At 37.1% G+C, this 23,461-nt stretch overlaps 1 pseudogene; it reads left to right on the top strand.

Annotated features, from left to right (window-relative positions):
• Window positions 1-790: 790 nt before the first annotated feature.
• LOC122915499 lies at window positions 791-1,638 on the top strand (annotated as a pseudogene).
• Window positions 1,639-23,461: the final 21,823 nt, after the last annotated feature.

Here is a 23,461-nt window from a genome sequence, read left to right as displayed (position 1 = left end):
CAAGAGTTCAGAGATTTGCTTTATCATTTATCATTTCATACTCAACACTGAGAATCAGATTTATTTCCAATGACATTGAGAGTAAAGGAAGGATAGTAAGACAATGCAGTTTTAGGGTCATTCTCCTCTGAACAGAGCTTTGGACAATTTCCTGTTGATGTATGTAGTTGGGGATTAGTGTATGTTATATTCATGTTGTGTTTACTCATTCTTTTATTCATTAATTAGCTATAATCCTCCAGGTGTTACATTATTGCAAAAGATGGAAACATTTGGAAACCATGGTTCTTATTAGGAAACAACTCATAGTCTATTATAATAATAGACAAAGAAGTCAGAATTTTAGAGCATTGGGTAAGCATTATGGATAAGCACTATGAAAGCAGGACCCATGGGAAATGGTTGCATGGGGAAAGAACCAAACTCTTGATTAGTGTATGATCAGGGGAAGTACCCTTGTGAGCGCTGTGACTGAACCAAATCTTACAGGACAAGAAATTTGCCAGCCAGCACATGGGGAATGGGCATTCCTACAGTCAAGAGCACATGCATATGGAAGCAAATGGGAGAAGTAGAGCCCATTTAGATTTTTAGAGCATTTCTGTAAGACTGACATATATAGTATAAGGGAAATGTAGCAAGAGCTATGGCTGGCAAAGAATACAGATGATAGAGTCACAAGCAAAACAGTTTACAAAATAAACTATACAACCTTTATGTAAAGGTTGCCATAAAGGACAAGCAAGTGAAATGCTTTTACATTACAGGGTTGGAATAAAAATTGGATTGAATGGGTTCTAGGAAGCAGAGTACTCAAATATGTGGAGGCCAATCTGTGGAATCAGTGAACTTTAGAGAGCCAACTAGGGGCAATATCCAGAGAAGAAGATGGGGGTAGGGGCTGCCCCAGGAAAGAAGACGTCTGTTCTGCCAATAGAAAAGTGTTGAACTGAAAGTCAAAAAGAACAAACAGAAAACACATGGAAATGCAGCAGGTGGTAGACCAGAAAGACACCTCAGCCTCCTCACAAGTAAAGGGTCCCAGTAGATCCTACTGTTGACACTGAGGAAGTATTCATGAACAGAATTAAAGATTCCTAAAGAACTAAAACCATGGCTTGTTAGAGGATGGAGACTTAACTACCAGGCAGCAACGGGTCTTTTATCTTCCTGCCAGGGAGAATGTGGACTCCATTCTATGCACATTACAAGAAATCTCAGGAGAACACAGATAACAAGGAGTCTGCAGTTAATGAGGCTGCGGCAGGGATCCAGTAATACTTCGAAGTTCTTTTGGGCAATCAGCTCCTCTACAAATCTGAGAGACCGCAGGACCTGGAGATCCTCACAGGTCATCCTGATGCACCTGAGACACAGGTGTACGGAGCACCCTATCTTCCAAGATTACCTTTACGAACGGGAGCAATATTGATCTACACAGCTTTGGACAAGAAGAGCCTTGCATTATTACTGAATTATCATCACGATTTCCTAAAATTCCTGGCAATGAATTCTGCGACCCTGTTTAGAGCCAGAGACTACGAAGTGGCTCATCTTGAACAACTTCTCAAGGCTGTGGGAGGCAAGGCCCAGACACGCGCTTTCTTTGGATCTCTGCAAACACATTTTTGTTTTTAGTCCTTCTCTTCTACCAATGATGTACTGTGAAAATGTTAGTATATAACAAGGGATGTGTGTTTTCTGCTTGATTTTAAGCAGAGAAAATAAAAAAAAGATGACTGCTCCAAAAGCAAAACAAAACAAAATAAGCTACGCATGATTCCCTGATTCCAGAAGAATCGAAAGCACTTCAGTGTCGTTTATGATGTATCGACACTTAAGTAATCTTGGGAAGATTATCTGTAAAAGAGTTTTCAAAACCTGCCTGAGGGTAGAAAGTAGAAAAATATTTACTTCTTTAACAAATCTAAGGAAAGCGATCTCTGTCCTCAGAAGTGTCTTCCCAGTCAACTATTTAGACCGTTGCTCCTGCCTTCCTTCTCATGGGAATTATAAATGCCTCACTCTCCCATTTCAGTTAAGCAAGAATATAGATGATGTCATTCCCCAGGCCACCACTCTCTGCCCTCACAGCCCTAAATTCAAGCTGTCTTTGAAGGACCAGTCAAGGACTTACTGGACCACAAAACCTTCACCGAGTCTCAGAGCTACCTGTTTCTGTTTTGACCTGAAGTCTTCTACCAGCCACTTCCCGTGACAGGGTTTTATTCATTTCTTGAAATCTAAGCATAAGCTTGGTTAGAACTTCCTTTTATTTTTTTAAATGTTTTACCTATATAAATTACCTCTGAACACCTTCAAGTTGCCTCCGGGATATGCCTCGTTCTAACTGCATGGAACATGAGACTGACTTTATAGAATGAGAGACTCTGGTAGCAGGTGGAGTTGGGTAGAAGACCACAAACAGGCCTGCAGCTCTTGTTGTGTCATTTATTTCACCCAGGAAATGAAGTGCCCTGTAGATGCTCAGCACTTGCAAAGTCGGAAATAGGTAATGGATTTTTAAAACCACCTTCTTGATGTATGATTGACATACAAAAGCTATACAAGTTTAATGGAAACAATTGATGTAAACAATCTAAAAGTTTCTTAGTGCTTTATTTTCTTATTGCTTTTAGTGATAAGAACACTTGAGATCTATTCTCTTCACAAATTTTTTGAGTATATTATGCCGTGACATTACCTAAAGGCTTTATGGTATACAGCAGACCTCTAGGATTACATATCCTGCATCCCTGGCCCTTTTGTATACTTTTCACTGACACCTCCCCATTTCCTTCTCTCTCAACGCCCTGGAAATCACCATTCTACTCTCATTCTACTCTTATAAATACTCAGATTTATAAAATTTATAAATTTTATAAAAATTTAGAAAAATAGTCAGATTTATAAAAATCTGGACGCAGACACAGAGGTGAGAGAACATATGAAGACTCAAGGAGAAGATGGCCATCTGTTAGCCAAGTAAAAAGGCCTCAGAATAAATCAGCCCTGCCAACACCTTGGTCTTCCACCTTGGACGTCCAGCTTTATAAAAATCTGACTATTATAGATACCGCTTACAAGTGGTATCATGTAGTATTTGTCCTTCTTTGTCCGACTCATTTCCCTTTAACAAGGTGCCTTCCAGGTTTACCTATGTTGTCTCAAGTGGGAGGATTTCCTTCTTTTTTAAGTCTGAACCATATTGCATTGTAGGCACATGCCACACTTTCTTTGTCCACCCATCCTCTGATGGACACTCAGGCCGCTTCCATGAGCAGGCTGTGTGAATACTGCAGCAATCTACACGATCGTACATGTCTCCTGATGGGGAAATTCACCTTTGCAGAGTTTTCTAAAATGAATTTGCCACAACTTCTGTTAGCACCTTAATTGTTTCCCTCCAAGTTCTTCAAGTTCTTCAAGTTCTAACCTCCACCCCGTACCTCAGAATGTGACTTCCCTTGGAGGTAGGGTCCTTAAGGAATTAATTAAGGAAAATGAGGTCATAGGGGTTGGCTCTAATCCAATATGACTGGTTTCCTGAGGAAATAAGGACGCAGACACAGAGGTGAGAGACCATATGAAGACTCAAGGAGAAGATGGCCATCTGTTAGCCAAGTAAAAAGGCCTTAGAATAAATCAGCCCTGCCAACACCTTGGTCTTCCACCTTGGATGTCCAGCTTCCAGGACTGTGAGAAAATAAATTTCTGTTAGTTAAGTCACTCAGTCTATGGTCCTTTGTTATGCCAACTCTAGAAGACAAATATGACTGCTTTCAAAACTCCAAAATTCTAAAGCTTATTTCTAATATTTATCATAAAAAATAATACAAAAATAAGTTGTTTAGTATATTCCTGGTGTAATATACTATGAAAACTGCTTTACATGAGGCATATTCTAAAATTCTTCAGGTAGTTGTATGAAATATGTATTGTTGTTATTATTATTATTATTATTATTATTCAGGCAGGCTAGGGGATAGTCATAGATCACAAAGTAAAATTACAGAATTAAATGCCATCGAGTTTGTGCTTCAATTAGCCACACTTTATACCACAACTGGCTACTTTAATTTATGGGGAAATAGAAGAAATTGATAATGGTTTTTTGCTTGTTTGTTTTCTAAGATTTTATTTATTTATCTGACAGAGAGAGAGAGATCACAAGCAGGCAGAGAGGCAGGCAGAGAGAGAGAGGGGGAAGCAGGCTGCCTGCTGAGCAGAGCGCCCAATGTGGACCCTGGGATCATGACCTGAGCCAAAGGCAAAGGCTTTAACCCACTGAGCCACCCGGGCACCCCAGAAATTGATAATGTTGACTGATGTTAATAATCAAAATTGTTTTTTAAATAAGATTACTGAAGATGAGCCCAAACTTTCAGATCAATAAGTACTATCAAGCCACATTAAATAAAATAGTTTAGTAAAATATTTTAGAAGGGGACAAATAACTGAATGAAATAGGCTATGATCTAGTTGGACATGTTGTCATCATATACAGAAACTTAAAATCTAAAATGCATTTAAAATACACAGGAAAAGATTAGACATCCAAACAACCGTAGGGAAACTCCTATGTCTACAGAAAAAAAATTCAAAAAATTAAGCAGATAGCAAAAATAAACTTAAGTCTGTGAAGTTAGAACTAAATCCCAAGTGCAATCATCCCTCACCCTAACAGATGAATTGGGCATTCTTGAAAGCTACAAAACCCCTTGTCCCCTTCCTTGATATAATTTCAGTTCCTCTCACCCCTTTGGTCACTCAGCTAGTAACACATTCTGTTCTCTTAATTTTACTTGCAACACATGGAATTCAGGAGAGAATACAACACCCCTTGTGACTTTGCCAGTTCTGGATAGAGCAGAATATTATTGCATTTGTTCCAGACGGTTTATTTGTTGTAATGAACTTATGATAATGTTAAATTTTTGTTGACAGCCATATCACACCAGTGAATCGTACTGATTAACCCACAATTTGAGGTCTGCTCCATGTGAATTACCTGCAATCAAAGTCTCCTCCAGCGATGCTTTCCTAAGCCAGGGACCTCAGCAAAGGAGGAGGAAGAATATCATCTCATAGGAATTTAAAATATCAAAATAATGTTACAAGTTAGAAATCAGCACTTCTTTTCCTAAGTAATTTAATAAACTGTCTTTCAATAATTTAAGATTTCTCTTACATCAATTTGGAGCTATGAAGTCTACAGATTTATAGAATTTCATTTACTCATATATTTTAAAAAATAAGAGAGCATTTCCTTCTCTTCATCGTCTCAGTACTTTACCCATTATTCATTATTCTTTGAAGATCCTTAATTATGTTTTGATAAAAATATTTGGCAATGTCTCTATCAGTAACATGTGAGGCAGTCCCATTATGTCTATTAATACTATATATATATACACAAATCTTGACTCTGATATGAATTTTCTTTGTGATGTTTAAAATTCATTTTATATATCATTTTATATATGTCATCACCAGAAATAAAAACAACTTCACTGAGAGGCTTATAAAAAACATAAAATTGTGAAAATGAAATAAACCAATTTATGGGATTTTATAGGTGCAAATGGATGGGCTGTGTCAGAATTATTCTTGTGCACAAGAGCTCCCCAGGGTTTCTATTTTTTTTTTTAACCTTTCAGAACAAACACCTGTACAGTTTTGGAGAATTCCACAAAGGTTTGTGAGGACAAAGGGATTTCAATAGAGATCAATAGATACAAGTTAGATATTTAAGTAATTGGGCATATACTGTCCGAAAAGAATAGATGTAATTCCTAAGTCACATTCTTTAAATTGCCCATGAAAATAAAAAAGTTTAGAGTAGAGGCTGTAATGGGAATTGCCCTATTTTCTGAGAGCAGCTGGCCATTTGCTCTGACATGTAATATGGGAGATCAATCCATGAAGTGTTTGTGTTAGAGAAGAGTGCACTCAAAATACTTCTGTAGACACAGAAGCTATGAATCACAATGAATTCTAAAATCTTGGTAGAATTTTTTTCTTAGGAAAAAACAGGAAAATGATTCTACTCACAGGACATAAGTCAGTGTCTTAGAAGACATGCCATTTAAGTAATCATCATAGCAACAAAGAGCCAGTATGATACCAGTCACTTAAATGTTACTTCATATTCTATCAGGATTGGAATATTTTCTCAATAATCATGTATACTATAATCCTTACTTAAAGAGTTATGTGTATAAAATACAGAAGTATTTCAGAATGTAGGTGAAAGTAAAGGCATCAGGCCATATGGTTTAGAGAACTTAAAATTACTTGACACTTAAAACTTTAAGAACGAAGAAATATAAAAACATTTGACACCTGACTACACATGTGTATATATGTCTATTTACATATGCATATATATACTTCTGTGTATGTGTGGGTATATGCACGTAATTGTGCTGCCATGGTTTTAATTTGCCTTTTGGAAAATTTAAAATTAAAAAAAAAGAAAAAAACTCCTACAACCATGGTATCTTCATAAAAAGAAGAAGTATATTCATCACCACAGTTAGGAATAAAAGACTCTCAGATTTTTTAAAAAAAAGAAGGAAAGTTATGCTAAATCAAACAAAATTGTATTTTAAAATAATAATCTATACCCTTTTCCTAATTTGGCTGCATATAATTCTTTAAGAACTGCTCAATTGTTAAAGCCAACATTTATTTATTAATTGCTACAGTGTAGAATTATTAATATATTTGCACAAAGGCACAGAGTTGGTAGGTGGCAAACACCAACCTGATCCCAAATACCATACCCTATTCAATGCATCAAATTACTGGAAAATCTACATCTTAGAGTCTCCATTTCTACTGTATTACACAAGTTATTCTTTGTCCAGTTATACAGAGTATACCTCAGATATCAGTTAAGTCAAAATAACAAAAAAATATCATATATAAAAATTAGCATACTGGGTCACTCTAATACAGGGGTTAGCAAACTTTTTCCTAAAAGCCAGAGAGTAAATATTTCCGGCTTTATGGTGCATATGATCTCTATTACAACTACCCAGCTCTGCAGTCATAGTGTGAAAGCAGCCATAGATAATATGTAAACGAATTAGCATAGCTGTATTTCAATAAAACTTTATGGACACTGAAATTTGAATGGCATAGAATTTTCATGTCATAAAATATTATTCTTCTTTTGATTTTTTCCAACCTTTTAAAAACACAAAAATCACTCATAGCCTGTAGGCTGTATGAAAACAGGAAGCAGGTGGGATTAGCTTAAGGGCTATAATTTGCTGACTCCACAATATGCAAATATATGACTTAACTAGAATGACCTCTGCAATAGCTAATTTGCATAGAGTTTACTAAAATTCTACCTAGTTATCATCCAACTGCATACAGTGGATTCAAAAAGATAGCAATAGCACCAATCCACAATTCTCCCCTTGACCTAACTTGAACATACTAGAGATCCACTTTTCAGAAATTATATTTATTTATGTAGTACTTATAAGTGACCAGTTGGTTCTCCAAGTATGATGTAAAAAATGGAGGTGTGCAACTTTGTGCACCTTCTAGCCTCTACAAACCAGATACCACGTCAGTTACCCTCTACCCTTTTTGCCAAAGATTCAAGTAACCTGAGCAGAATATATGGAGCTGACTTTATAAAAATTCAAATTATTCTATATAAACCCCTGCCTGAATTATACCACAGTGTGCTCTGGCACAAAAAGCAAGCTCAGGAGGAATATCTCTTATCGAGCCTCCCTCACTAAGGGACACACTGTGCCATGAACCAGTCCCGGCAGCACTCCCCCATGGCCAGTTAAGGAGCTTAAGGGAAAAGGCTACTTATCTGCACAAGCCCTGAAGGTAACCAATAAACCCTGCTCCCTAGATTCCAGGGAGTTTCTACCTGCTAAATAAAAACTTTACAATGGCAGATTCATTTGCCATCTTCTTTCGACACGGTAGGTAATAGTTGCTAGTAATCTGTTTGATGTCTGGTGGGACAATCAGCAGCATACCTGGTTGGTTATGCCTCAGGTATGATGAGAACTCTCTCATATTTCCCTCGGTGTCTAAATGATAATCTTAAAGATTTGATTTTTGCTTGAGGTTCCACTCTGAAATGGCATGGAGAGGATTTAGCGTCATGCTCTCCTGAAACAGTCCACAGGACTCCATATATTTAAAAATATATACATATATATCTAGGGAGGTGCAGAGAGCATCAAGAAAAAAACTTTTAAATCTATAAAGAATCTGTGCAATATTTGGGTCACAATCTCAGAAGATGGGTATCTTCTGTACTCTGAAAATAAAGGCTCTCCAATTATATCTGTCTCCAAACTAAAAGACAAGTCAAGGTTTTTGTTTGGCTGGTTTGGGTTTTTTGTTTGTTTATTTGTTTGCTCACTTGCAAAGCAAGTTTGCTCACTTGCTTTTAGGTTGACTAGTTCTTGTAGACAATAATTATTGTTTGTTTTAATATAGCTCAGCCCTCCCATCTCCCATGGATCCAAATGCTGGCAAGCTTCCTCATTAAAGTCCTTTCTGCAGCAACCTGCAACTTTGGGTATCCCTAACTCTACAAAAACCATCCATCTTGCTGTTTATGAGAGACAGGACTGACTGCATTAGGACATAATAAGATGGTTCATGCAAAATGTTACTGCCATTAGCATAACCTTCCATTCAGGAGCAAAGGCATACCTTTCCTAATTGTGTGAAGTATCAGCAGCAGCCAAACTGCTTGAAGCTTCTGCTGGTGTGGTACTTGGTTTTTCCACTAACTCCATGGGCTCTACATGCCAAGAGCTCTTGGTTAATTCTTAATTGATCCTGTGAAAGTTTATGAAAACCTTTTATTGTCTACTTTCGTAGCCAATATTAAACTTTACTCAAATCTTAAACCTACAATCTTACCCCTTCTAGATGAAGGAGAATACATGAATGTTTGCTATAATTCAGGAATTAAATATACTCGGGTTGATTTTACAGACCCCTCTTGTTTGATCCTGAATTAATACTGTTTGATAAGGCTCTTACCTTAAAAATGGCAAAGGCATTCCCTGCATGGGATATGGTGTAACCACTGAATTTACGGCGACTGAAGACATTTCTTTCCTAATGCTTAATCTGTTCAGATAACTAAACTGGGTACCTATGATCTGAGCTGGAACCTTGGAAAAAGTTAAGAAAAAAAACATTTGTACAAACAGTAGATGCACTTGTGGAGTTGGGCATGACTTGATGGTATTGTGACTTCAAAATGGAAAACAATTAAGAACAGTAAAAAGGGCGCCTGGGTGGCTCAGTGGGTTAAACCTCTGCCTTCGGTTCAGGTCATACTCTCAAGATCCTGGGATGGAGCCCCACATCAGGTTCTCTGCTCAGCAGGGAGCCTGCTTCCCCCTCTCTCTCTGCCTCTATCTCTCTGTGTCAAATAAATAAATAAAATCTTAAAAAGAAAAAAAAAAAAAGAATGGTAAAAACATCAGTGACTTCTCAGAGACTTGTCAATATCCCAAACAGTTATTTGTTATTTAATCCCATATAAGAGATCACTCCAGAAATTAAGGGCAATTCTCTGCCTAACCTCCTTGGTCAATAAGGAGGTTACCTCTCAGGTACATTAAGTGCTAATAAATTTAGAACGATTTCTATCAACTCAAAGCAATCAGCTCAATCCTCTGATAAATAAAAACATCCTTGCTATCAAAGGAATGCTGTCTCCATAATCGTGAATTTTAATGGCTTCTCAGGAGAGACACAATTAATCCAATGGACCCTGGTCAAATTACTCTTTTACTCCCATTAACATAATGAAAGAGATAGTTTTAACATGTCACACAAAATCTCAGAATATATAACGGTTAAAAAAAAAAAACAAAAATTGCTCAGAGCTTCCTCCTCAAAGTTTTCTGATGCAAATTAATCTCATACAACTACCCATCTCCAAACTATGAATATGTGTTAGTTTCTGTTTGTAAAGCTTCCGGTTGAGTAGGTTCTCACTGACGGAGCTGGCGAAATAAACTCTGTGTTCCCTACACAGAAACAACTCACCGAGGTTATTCTCTCAATCCAAAAATTTTATTTCATGTTCATGTCACCATGAGTTGTTAAGAAATTCAGAAACAGTAAACATTGTCCTCAAGTTAAAAGCATCAAATAGAGAAGAAATCCTTGCTCTGCCTTGACCTAAAATTTTGCCACTAGCATTAAGGGCCAGAAAACATCTCTGAGTGCAAACTGACCTTCTCTCTATGAGATCATACACAAACAACCTATGGAATATGGAATAGTTAGAGAACCCCAACAATGTCGCACATAGATCTAGCTAAATATCAGGCAGGACTTACTTGGTCTACTCATAATTAGGTCAAGCAAGTACAAACGACCTTTCCAAAGGAGATACCTTCCAAAGTTTGCATGATCTCCGGCGTGGTAACTGGATCTACCAGATGACATAGTAATGCACAAGTGCTTTATCCTTGCCTGAAGAAATTTCAAATTCTATTGATCATAGCTACAACAGTCAAGATTAAAGATATAGGACAGGCATGTCTCCAGTCTATATAACAGTGGAACTCCACACATGAGTGGCCTCCAACTAAGACTAATTTAAAAGCCTCTAGAAACCTAAGACTCTAAGACTCAAATAGTGTCCCTCAAAAGATAACTACAAAAATGACAGCTTCTGCCCAATACTACGGAATAAGACACACTAGAGGAATTTTCTTAATTATTTTTCCTTCATAATTATTTTTTTTTCTGGTGTTCTTTTGTGGGTTTAACTCAAATACCTTGAGATCATTGTTTTCATTTATGATAGTTTTGTTACAGTCAAAATGTAAGTCTGGAGTTAGCCTTTGAATTTGAAAGAGCATTTAATGTATAAAATGTGGGATATATGGGCACTTCCAATTCATGCCTAGGATCTCCACAAGAAACTAATGCCATGTAATTCCAGTTATTATTCACAGGCATCTGAGTTTTCTGGTCCCCCACTGAACTAACTCTACCACATGTGGGATTTGTGAATCCCTTCCAGTGATTTCTTATATAGGCACAATTTAACTGTTCAGAAATCATACAGGTAATGGGGTCTGAATGGGATACAGAATTGGCAACTACTCAGTTCTGGAAGTGAAAATGAGAACACAAAATGGCCATCACAAGTAACATATAATTTTCAATAATGCCCAAGAGATTTTAAAAAGTAAGGGAGAAAACAAGGGGTCATTTTGCATACAGGTTTCCTGAAGTCTGGTATTAGGTTAACCCTTTTATCCTAAAATTGTAAGACATAGACCTGAAGGCTAGTAGATATTACCAGTTGATTAGGTAGGCTCATATTATTTAGGCTATTTTATGATATTCTTGCAGAACCTGCTAGCTATTTTTTTTTTTTTAAGAGTGTGCATCTGCACACAAGCAGGGGAAGGGGCACAGAGGGAGAGGGAGAGAGAGAATCTTAAGCGTAGTGTGGAGCCTGATGCCGAGCTCAATCTCATAACTCTGGGATCATGACCTGAATGAAAATGAAGAGTCAGATCCTTCACCGACTGAGCCACCCAGGCACCAAGAATCCATTGGCTATTTTAAAGCAAAGAAATAAGTAAACAATAAATTAGCTAAAAGCCGTCTATAGAAACAGAAACATGTTACTCTAAGTGCAGAGTTCTATAGGGCTATCATTTTTTCTTCAAGCAACTTCTCATCATACTTTTCTTTTTAGGAAACCACAAAGTTAGGAAGGTTAATGAAAGTCTCCCCAAATCTCTTTACTGCTGGCTTAATGAGAATGGATGACACTACTGACTCTTAAAATAGGAAATACCAGAAATGAGATACCTAATCCTCCAAAATAGGATAATATTAGACAAGATCTTTGTTTCAAAGGGAGGATTCGTATTGCCTTGAATATGCAAGAATTATGCATATTTTTTGGTCCGGTTACTTTCATTTGAAGTAATCATTTTTGAGAATCCATGTTATCTCCTGTATCAATGGTTCTTTCATCACTAAGAGACGCTCCATTGTATAGATATATGACAGTTTTCTTATCCATTCACCTCTTTATAGTCATGTGAGTTGTTTTCAGTTTGGGGTTACTACAAATAAAACTGCCACAAACGTTCATATGGATATATGTTTTCCATTTCACTTGAACAAATACCTAAAAAGTAGAAGGACCACCGCATATGGCAGGGGCACACATTTCTTGTTAGAAAACTACCAAACTGTTTTCCAAAGTGTTCGTACCATTTTATATCCCCATGAGTAATGGATGATATATCAAATTTCCCCATATTCTTGTCAGTATGAGATACTGTCAATCATTTTGATTTTAGCCACTCTAAAAGTTACATAGTGATAAGACATTGTAGCCTCCATCTGCATTCCCCTACGACTCATGATATCAAGAGTCTTGCTAAGTGCTTGTCACTCACATCTTTTCTTGGTGAAATAGTTGTCTAAATCTTCTTCCCAAAATTTACAGTGGCTTGTGTTCTTACCATTTATCAGGGATTTGACTAAAAGTATTTTGTCCGAACCTGTGGCCTCTTTTCATGCTCATGGTCTTGAAAAACAGAAACTTCTAATTTTAATTAGTTTCAATTATCTTTTTTTAGTTTATGAATTCTGGTTTTAGTGTTGTATTTAAGAAATGTTTGCCTAACTCAAGGTCACAAAAATTTTCTCCTATATTTTATTCTAAAGATTTTAATTTTAGGTTTTACATTTTTATCTATGATCTGTTTCAAGTTAATTTTTGTGCATATATGAGGTATAGATCAAAGTTCATTTTTTTCCTGAATTTAGATATCTAATTATCATAATATAATTTCCTGAAAAAACTATCCTTTATTCAGTGAACTGCCACTGATATGAGAGATATTCACTTGCAGAACTTTATCTTTAAAAAATTTACCTTAATTTTCTTCCCCAGAATCTCATCTCTGAGAACTTAACAAGAATTTTCAAAGGTAACAGTGAGATCCACCTTACAATTTACAATTTCATTTCAGGACTATCTTTTGGACATTAAATATTTGTGTTATTATCTTTAAATTTTTAATGGTTTCATTTAGAATTTATTTTTTCTATTACAAGTAGAAACTATTTTTACATGTTACTGGATACACAGCCTCATTCCTAGATATCATTTCATAATATTAATAAGCTAGTCATAGGTATAAAAGAATAAAATAGAATAGGATAGAAGAGAAGAAAAACCACTGAAAAGTAACCCTATCATAAATACCAATTCTTAGTTTGTTTTCATGGTCACCCATCTGAAATACATAAATAAAGTATTAAGAAAAACTTAGATTTATATAAGATTTAGAGTATCTGCTAGAATTCCTAGGAATTTTGATGTCATTCCCAAAGCCTGAAGATTAAATGGGTTGGAAATTGGGAAATAATTTCATGGAAACAGAAGAAGAATCATCACTCCTGAGAAAGAAGACTGAGTGACAAACCCAAGCTCAAAGTGTGTCAAAGCAAAAACTGAACCTCACAAAGATAAAGAAGCAAAGAAAGACTCTGAGGCCACATAAAAGAGACGAGTGGCCAGAATTCAGTCTAAGCTCAATCAACTCTACTAGAACTAAGGGCTGGTGAGTTTTTTAAGAGCTGGGATGCGGGAATCTCAAGTCATCTGTGTTTACTAATTGGCCTCACCCCCGAAAAAGTAAACTTTCTCAAATCTCCATGATAGGAGGAAATTTTTATGCAGGGAACAAGGTGTCCACCAAAGTTAGGCTCTTGCCTTCCCTAAAGAAAGCAGGAGATAAGGGCATGAAGTACCTTGGTAACATTTCGAATAACAAATAACACCACCACCCTTGTCCCTGTCTTTGAGAAAGAAAGTCCCAGGTTATAAAAACTGGCAAGAAGCTTTTAACAGGATTTTACCCACCAGAAAGAAAGAGAAAGAATGTGCAATCACAGATTTTTCTAAAGTAAATGCTCTAAGCCAAAGGCAGTTATGGATTTGCAGAAAGAAGCATGCCTTCTTGATCAGTGCGCAGACAGTATCTATATACAGGACATGCCAGTCAGTAGGGTAGACACTCTACATAGCTTGCTTCTTATCCTTACTTTGCAAAGGAAGTAAGGAATACAAGATGACTGTGCACATTGTTCCTTAGAAGATTTACTGTCTAATGGAGTCGGAGTTGGAGGCAGGTCACCAAAGTCTTTACTAGTCCAAATAACCAGGAGTTGGAATTCTACATCCGTACCCACTCACTGCATGATTTTGCAAAAATTAATAAATCTTTGTAATCCTCAGTTTACTCTTCTGTGGATGGTCATACTAATAATGCCTGCTCCAGAGATCAGGCAGAGAAAGGACCATGAGTATAAAGGAGAGCATGATGTACTACCCACTGAAATGGTTTAAAGGTATTCATAAAAGTTATCATAAACAATCATAAGGCAGCATGAAGAAAAGTGATGGATACAAATATGTAAAGATGCTGCTCTGGAAACTCAGAACCAGAAACAATTAATCTTGCCTGGATGATTTAAGAAACGCTTTGCTGAGTAGAGGGCTGGTTCATGAAGAGACAGGGGTTCTGACAGAAAGAGCACCCCAGTCAGAAAATGTCCGTTCCAGAAGGATGCAAACTCCGGAACAGAGAAAATACCTCTGAGCCTGTTAGATATTCAGGCCGTATTTAGTGAATTGAACTGAACTGACTTCCAAGGATTCAAAGTAACTGGGTGTGCTCAAAAATGGTGACTATTTCAACAGAGAACATCATCCTCAAGTTGGAAGTGGGAGGAGATGAGACTGGAGAAAAATTTTAAAAGAATTTGATCCTTTATACTACAGGCCAGTGCTATCAGAATTCCTTTTATTCCCCTGAAAGTGCAAATACCTATCCCCAACTAGGGAGTAGCCAAAATAAGTAATTCTAAGAAAATCTCTAGAAAGCCATGGGAGGATTTTGAGTTGAGTACCAACATAATCAGGCTTTTATTTTTAATGAAAAATACTATTTCATGATATCCACGTTTTGAGAAAAACTAAAAGATAAGTAACTTTTTCTTTTACTAATTCATTTGGTGCATATGAACGATTCCTCCTGTAATAAAGAAACTAGTTCTCTCTCTTTTTTTTTTAAGATTTTATTTATATATTTGATAGACAGAGATCACAAGTAGTCCAGCAGAGAGAGAGGAGGAAGCAGGTTCCCTGCTGAGCAGAGAACCCGATGCGGGGCTCGATCCCAGGACCCTGAGACCATGACATAAGCCAAAGGCAGAGGCTTTAACCCACTGAGCCACTTAGGCACCCCCTTAGTTGTCTTTTAAATATAGTGGGGATAGTCTTGTAACTTGTAATAAAAATCACTAAACTATATTTTAAACCTAGCTTCTATTTTTTGGATCTCATCTATTTTGATGTCAAAGTCTCTACTCATACTGGCTTTGTAAAATAAACAAAGACCACCCAAATGAAAACAAACTCTTTATTCTGAAGCTATTTATTCTGAGCTTGTTATAGCAAGTCAGCCACCACTTCCGTATGATAGAGGCTCAAAAGTAGGCAGAAGAGTAGAACAACTTTCTAGTGAGAAAAGGGCACGGTTTTTGCTGTGCTTTGACTGGATGGTCTTGGCATAGAGAGGCTGGAGGTGGCAGCAGGACATCTTAGGTGATGGGTCTGAGAAACATATTTAAATCTCTCTGATTAGTTCCATCTTGAAAACCAGGGGAAATATAGGGATGTGGCAGTCACTGACCAGTCTTGATGTTTCTGGTTGACTTTTGTGGTCATAGTTTGGATTTCTGGGCTGGTTGCAGCAGAAGTTCTGGATCAAAATTCTACTGGAATATACAATCCAACCATTATCCATCTGTATTTTGACTATCTTAATTCCAACCCTTTCCATGGATACTACGTACTTTGGACTTCAACACTTTCAGCATTCGGGGCTCCTGGGTGGCTCAGTTGATGAAGCATTCAACTTGGTTTTGGCTCAGGTCATGATCTCAGCATTGTGAGATTGAGCCCCATATGGCTCAGGGTGGAGTCTGCTTGTCCCTTTTCCTTTGCTCCTCCCCCTGATCACACTCTCTCTCTTTCAAATAAACAAAATCTTAAAAAAAAAAAAAATTCACCATTCAAGGGAATGAATTCAAATGCCTTTCTTTTAAATCATATTTTATATAGAATATTGAAATTAAAAACCAATTATGATTAAATAATTTGAAAAACTGTTCTTGATATCTGAACTAGTCATCTGATCTATGTTTGACCTCCCAAACTTGGGGCATCCCTGAATGTATATAAAAATATATATGTATTATATTTACTTATCATTGTATGGTTTAATACCACAAGTACTTGTTTTTGCCCAATATAAAGTTCTCTTTGCTCATTAGCACTTAACTCACAAATATTTCTCCTAATAATCAGTTTTACAATGACTTTAACAATAAACTGTCTCTCTTAATAGCTGATATTTTACAGAAGTGTGTATGTAATCAACATCTCCAAAAATGAAAAAAAATGATATTAAAACATAAAGAAATTATGCCCTCTCTGCTTCAAAGCTCTTCATTGGTCACAAAGTCCCTCTTTCTTGAATTTGTAGGAAGGAATTAGAGTATTATGTCATTTGTTAACAGATTGTGTTCTGGTCATAATTAGCAAACAAGAATAGAATCTTATGATCATCTTCTCATTCCAACTGCACTTTAACTTGACAATTATTTAATCAGTGCTATACCACATAACTCAGTCTTTGATCTTCTTGCATTCATGGTCCAGAAGTGGGCAAAGTCTTATAAACAAGTCAGAGGAACAATCAGTGCTATGTTCAACAATGAAAGCATCCAAAATAATGAAATATGTACAAGGAATAAAGAAAATAGAGATTATTTTTCTCTAGCCAAAGTTACCAAAAATATGCTTAAGCTGTTATTTTATCTTCAATATGTTTTTAATTACACATAAAAACTTCTAAGCTAAAGAGAACGGGGAAGGTGTCTTCACAACAGCAGTAATGATATACACAAGATCTCATCTGGGTGAAAAGCTCATGTCCGTTATGGTCCAGAGCAGCATTAGAACTGGAAGAAACAGCCACTTCAACTCACATTGGCCATGTATGAGAATTTGCATGATGGCTCCCATTCTTGCCAATGACCAGGTGTGTAAACTTGCACAAAGTACTTATTCTCATTCCAATTATGTACTGATAAGGGGGATGATGTAATAGAGTTGTTCTTCAGGTTTAGAGATAACCTGCATAGGTTTCACGTACAAGGCCTGATGCCTTCTTCATCACTATCAATACAGCTATGAAAGCAGCTTTTTTGTGTGATTTACAGACAACAATACAAGCAAAACTAATGAAATAACTAACACAATATCCTCCTTGATATGGTTTTTAATTTTCATCAGCATGGGGGGCACCTGGTGGCTCATTTGGTTTAGCAGCCAACTGGATTTTGGCTCATAATGATCTCGAGATCCTGGGATCAAACCCTGTGTTGGGCTCCACACGCAGCATGGAGTCCACTTGGATTCTCTGTCTCCCTCCGGCCCTCCCCCTGCTTGCTTGCTCTCTCTCTCTAAAATAAATAAAGAAATCTTTTTAAAAATAAAAAAAATACATATCAACATTAACAATATTTATGGAGGGTTTATATGATGATGAAGCCTGTTTCCAAGTGCTATTTTGACTTTTCACTGCATACCAAGTGCTATTTTGACTTTTCACTGACTTTTCACTCATCCTCTGGGGCTCTCCCCATTTGTCTTCCATTCCTTCCCACTCCCCTCATCCATCCTGATTCCTTGCATTTCTACTTAAGGAACAGCAAAATTTTTCTACTTGCCAACAAAGAATAATGCGTCTTTCTCAAGCTCATATTTCTGACTGAAGCTCCAGACCCACTTTGCAGATACAAATACACAGAGGACTCAGCTGAATTAAAGAGCAACACTATTTTTCTTCAGTTGCTAACATTGCTTTCATTTAAGAATAGTTGTCATTCTTAAAAGGCAACTGTATTTTTTGAATTCCATCTAAATTAATTGCATCCAAGATACAGGAAAAAATGAAAGCAGTATGTCCTTAAGAGCTCCTGGCCCTATAAAGCAGGATCTAGGCTTCTGAGAGCTAAGGCTATGCCAGACCATCAGATTTCCCTGAGAGCTAGACACAACATTAAATATGATAAAAATTATTAAGAATATTCTAACTAATAAAGCTGTAGATTGCCATAGACATTTTTAGCTATGTTATAATAATATTTGGTATAAATTTCCAAATCACATGTATATTGGGCACTATAGTATTTTTTTAAGATTTTATTTATTTATTTGACTGACAGAGATCACAAGTAGGCAGAGCAGCAGGCAGAGAGAGAGGAGGAAACAGGCTCCCTGCTGAGCAGAGAGCCTGATGCAGCGCTCAACCCCAGGACCCTGGGATCACGACCTGAGCCGAAGGCAGAGGCTTAACCCACTGAGCCACCCAGGTGCCCCGGCACTATAGTATTTTTAAAAGATTTTATTTTTTATTTATTTGAGAAAGACAGAGAGAGACAGAACACAAGCAGGGGGAGAGGGAAGACAGACAGAGGAAGAAGCAGACACCCTGCTGAGCAAGGAGCCAGATGCCAGGCTTGATCCCAGGATCCCAAGATTATGACCTGAACTGACGGCAAATGCATAACAGACTGAGCCACCCAGGCATCCCTACACTTGGCTATAATATTAAAAAAAAAAAAAAAAGAATATGGATGTGCATTGTTAAATCTCACAGATGTAATAATTAATTTGACTTATAAGTAGAAAAATTTCTTTTTCATATGCTTAGGAGACAATTCCATACATTTCCAATAAGATTAATTTAAGTGATTAAGTTACCATTCATTAGTAAATAATAAGGATATAATTTATAGACTATTGCCCCCCAAAATGTTCACAAGTAAAATTATAAAATGTTTAGCCTCCTACAGCCAACTCTATAACATGTTAAATCAAAACATAACCACCTCTTCCAGAGAGCCAATTCTACACTTCCACTGAATGAAGAAATACTAATCAAAAACCTACATCAGGGGGTGCCTGGGTGGCTCAGTGGGTTAAGCCTTTGCCTTGGCTCAGGTCATGATCTCAGGGTCCTGGGATCGAGCCCTGCATTGGGCCCTCTGCTCAGCTGGGAGCCTGCTTCCACTCCCTCTCTCTGCCTGCCTTTCTGCTTACTTGTGAACTCTCTCTCTCTCTCTGTCAAATAAATAAATAAATTTTAAGAAAAAACAAAAACAAAAGCAAAAACCTACATCAGTCCTGACACCATTCTAGATGCTCTAACTTAATAATTACGAGGAAAGACTGGAGCCAGACTGACTGGGTTTGAATTCTTTCTCACCAGTCTTTTCTAGCTTTTGTGATCTTGAGGAATTTAATCTCTCTGTGCAGTTTCTCAACCATGAAGTAGTAATGAAAGCAGTAATGATATGTACTTACATTGTTGTTATGACAATTAGTCAACATATATTAGTGTTTATATTAGTGTTTCTATATAACTAATATCACTCCAAACACGTTTATGTGAATCCATATTCATATATTCAAATATAGGAAGTGATATTAGTTATATGTAAATATATAACAATGTTAATGTATACATGTATAAGTATGCATATATACACATACACATCATTTAGAACAGTAACTAAAAATCATCAAGAATTTTAAAAGTGTTTTGTTATTTTTTTAAAGATTTTATTTATTCATTTGACAGACAGAGATTACAAGTAGGCAGAGAGGCAGGCAGAGAGAGAGAGGAAGGGAAGCAGGCTCCCTGCTGAGCAGAGAGCCTGATGTGAGGCTCGATCCCAGGACCCTGAGATCATGACCTGAGCCAAACGCAGAAGCTTTAACTCACTGAGCCACCCAGGCACCCTGTATTTTGTCATTATTAATAATGATTCAGTAGTGAACAAAAAAGATAGACATATGTTTTCAAGGAATAGACACACGATGGACAAGAAATAGTAAATAAGTAAACAAATACTATAGAAAATCACCTATAATAACAAATACTAGGCTAAGTATTAAAACACAGCCATGTGGCAGGGAGGGAACAGTCAGACGCCTGTGGCTGAGTTTTGAGGGCAGGCCTGCCTGGGAAGGTTACATTCAAGCTGAAATATTAGTAACAATAAGGTCAGTGTAAAGATTTTAAATACTATTCTTGTGTCAATGGAAAGTTTTTTGGGGGGTTTAAGTTTGAAGAAGGAGAAAGAAAAACTGGGATATGAACAGACTTTGTCTATAAAAATTAGCTGTGGGGCGCCTGAGTGGCTCAGATGGTTAAGCATCTGCCTTCAGCTCAGATCATGATCCCAGTGTCCTGGGATCAAGTCCCACATTGGGCTCCCTGCTTGGCAGGAAGCCTGCTTTCTCTCTCCCACCCCACCTGCTTGTGTTCCTGTTCCTGCTATCTTTCTCTCTGTCAGATAAATAAATAAAGTCTTTAAAAAATAAATAAAATAATAAAAATTAGTTGAGTTGTTATACATGAATTTTAGGGAGGCATTTTGGAAGCATGTGTGGAGTAGACCTAAATTAATCAGGTTATCTTCAAATATTTTATTCTGATCTACTCAGTTAAATATTAACTGACATATTCAAAAATATGTCAACTACATACGACATACGGAATAAATATGTAACAAAAATCCAAAGGGGGAAAAACAGACTATTCCATGTACCTAAACTATACAGAAGAAAAATGACAAGATCTACTAAGGTAATTCTTTAAAAGAAGAATAATATGAGCTCTCACAGATCCTTTACCTAGTTTCTTCCAATGGTTGCCTCTTGATCATGATGATACACTGTCAGAACCAGGAATTTAATATTAGAACTAGGTATGTGTGTGTGTTTATATCTTCCTTAATAAAGTGTGTAGATTCATCCTATCACTACATCAACCAAGATACAGAAATGTGCCATCACATGAAGAATCCCATCTGCTAGACGTGCCTCCGTATATGTGCCTAGCAGCACTGCTTTGGCTGTGTCCCACGCTTTTCGATATGTTGCATTTTAATTTTCATTAAATTTAATGCATTTTTTTTTAATTTCCTTAAGTCTTCTTCTGAGACACACAGATTTTTTAGAATGGGTTGTTTAGTTCCAAGTGTTTGGAGACTTCCTGCTACCTTTTCCTTATGTATTTCTGAATGGATTCCATTGTGCTCAGATCAGGAATGCCCTTTGTCTAATTTCAATTTTTTTAAATCTTGAGATTTTAGGACTTAGGGTATTACCTGTCCTAGTACCTATCTGGAGATGTTTGGAAAATGTGTATTCTGCTACTATATAATGTCATCATATCACACTCAATCAATAAGAAAAACAATCTTACTTATTTAAGGATCTCCTGGATCTCAGCTTGCCAACCTTTTCTCCCAAGCTGAAAGTAATATGGTTCACAAGATGACGCTACAAAACTAAAACAAAACAAACAAAAACCTACCACTTCTCCCTCTGCTCACCTTTACCTCTTTCATTTTCCCAATTCCATTCCTTCTTGTTTATAATAAAAAGACTCAAAGCCATGATGGAACCATTAGAAAAGTGTTCAGCTTGTCTCTGTGGAATATGGTCCCCTTTTCTCTTTCCCTCTTGTTTTCCGTTCAGTTGCTATCCATCAACAATCACACACAAGCCACTCTGAACTTCCTCTTCACTCGGAGCTGCTCACCAGGCAAAGCCCATGTTTACAGAGCTGCAAAGGAGAAAGTGCTAAATTGATGCAGCACATTTGCATACATCCCACTTGAAAAAATTAAAACAACATAAAACAAGGCAGGTGAGGCATCCCGGGAAGTGATGTGAAAGCAATTATTCTGTTTAAAACGTTCTGTCTGTATATGGTGTGCACACCATCACTCACAGCGCGTCTTCCGGAATGTGATTTCTGACATCCTGTCGTCTGCTGTGCCACTTAATTACAGTGAATAATGAGGAGATTTTAAAACCACACTGTCACAGTTAATAGGGTGAATAATTAAAGTAATAGTAGAGTTGGTTTCCCTTCTGTACAAACCATTTGGTCTTCTAACAACACGATTTAGATTTTCCCACAAAGTGATTCTCTTCCTCAAAATTTACTGTTCCAGAAGCCAGACTTGAGCACTGAGCACCTCACAAGGAGAATATGAGAGCTAACCTGTGTGAATCCTCCGAAATAACATACTAAGGCAGGCAGTTACACCTTTACACTTCTCCTTTCTCTCTCCCCACCCTCAACCAGGATTAGGTGGTGGGGGGGGGGGGATTTGTTCTTCTGAAGGAACACACAGTTGATAATGCATTAAGTGAAAAATTTTGAATTACCAGATTTTTTTTTTTTTTTTTTTAGATTCTTAGAGAAGAAATAGACATGCTGGAGAAGAGGCATTAGCAAAAATAATCTTCACAGTCATGTTTAACAGGAGAGAAAAAAAGCATAGAAACCAAAATTACCTGGCATCAATGGTGGGAACAAGCAAATATTACTAATGATAAAGAAAGTTTCATGGGAGGGGTACCTGGGTGGCGCAGTTGATTAAGTTTAAGTATCCAACTCTTGATTAATTTCAGCTCAGCTCAGGTCATGATCTCGGGGTGCTGAGATTGATTCCTGCATCAGGCTCCGTGCTCATAGGGAGGGTCTGCTTCAGATTTGCTAGTTCTCCATCCCTCATCCGTCCCCGCCCACACTCGAGCTCACTTTCTCTCTCTCTCTCTCTCTCTCAAATAAAATAAAATCTTAAGGAAGGAAGGTTTGTTGGTTGGCTGGCTGGCTCATGGGAGAGAGAAATGGAGAATACTCCAGAGAATAAAAGTAGGAAGAGTTTTTAGTGTCAGGATAAGAATGTATAATTTACTCTGTGGGAAACTCAGGATCATAAAGGTTTGAACATGAATATAACATCATGCAAATTGATTTCACAAAGATAAAAAGGTTAAAGGGTATTGATTTGTAAGGCATGGGCTTAGTGCTTTAGGATGTATACTAGTTAATTTCAAGACCTGAAATTAACCAGTGACTAAAATTCTTTCCACTTAACTTGAGATGTTATTGTTCAGGAAATAGATTTTGCATATTGGCAACATCTCTGGATTAAAGTCAAAATACCAAAAGTCCTGTCACCTTCCTGATCTTAGTTTTCTCATCCTGTAAAATATACCTGCCCTGTCTTCCTCATAGGACAACAGCTAGGAGCAAAGTGAGGTGTTTACAGTTGATCCCATGAAAGGAAATGAAAATAAGCAGTTGATCAAGTCAATCAGGGAGGGGTCTTGCTGGCTGCAATGACAGAAGTAGCTACCCTGACAGAGTGTAAGTACTATCTTATAAGAGGGAGGTCTAAGGGGGAGTATTTATGAAGTTCTGGAAGTCCAGGATAAGACATGACTTTCAGTATG

The sequence above is a fragment of the Neovison vison genome, chromosome 8, assembly GCF_020171115.1.
Source record: "Neovison vison isolate M4711 chromosome 8, ASM_NN_V1, whole genome shotgun sequence".
Taxonomy (NCBI): Eukaryota; Metazoa; Chordata; class Mammalia; order Carnivora; family Mustelidae; genus Neogale; species Neogale vison.
The sequence above is the reverse complement of the archived record's forward strand: the minus strand, read 5'-3'. Positions and strand labels throughout refer to the sequence as shown.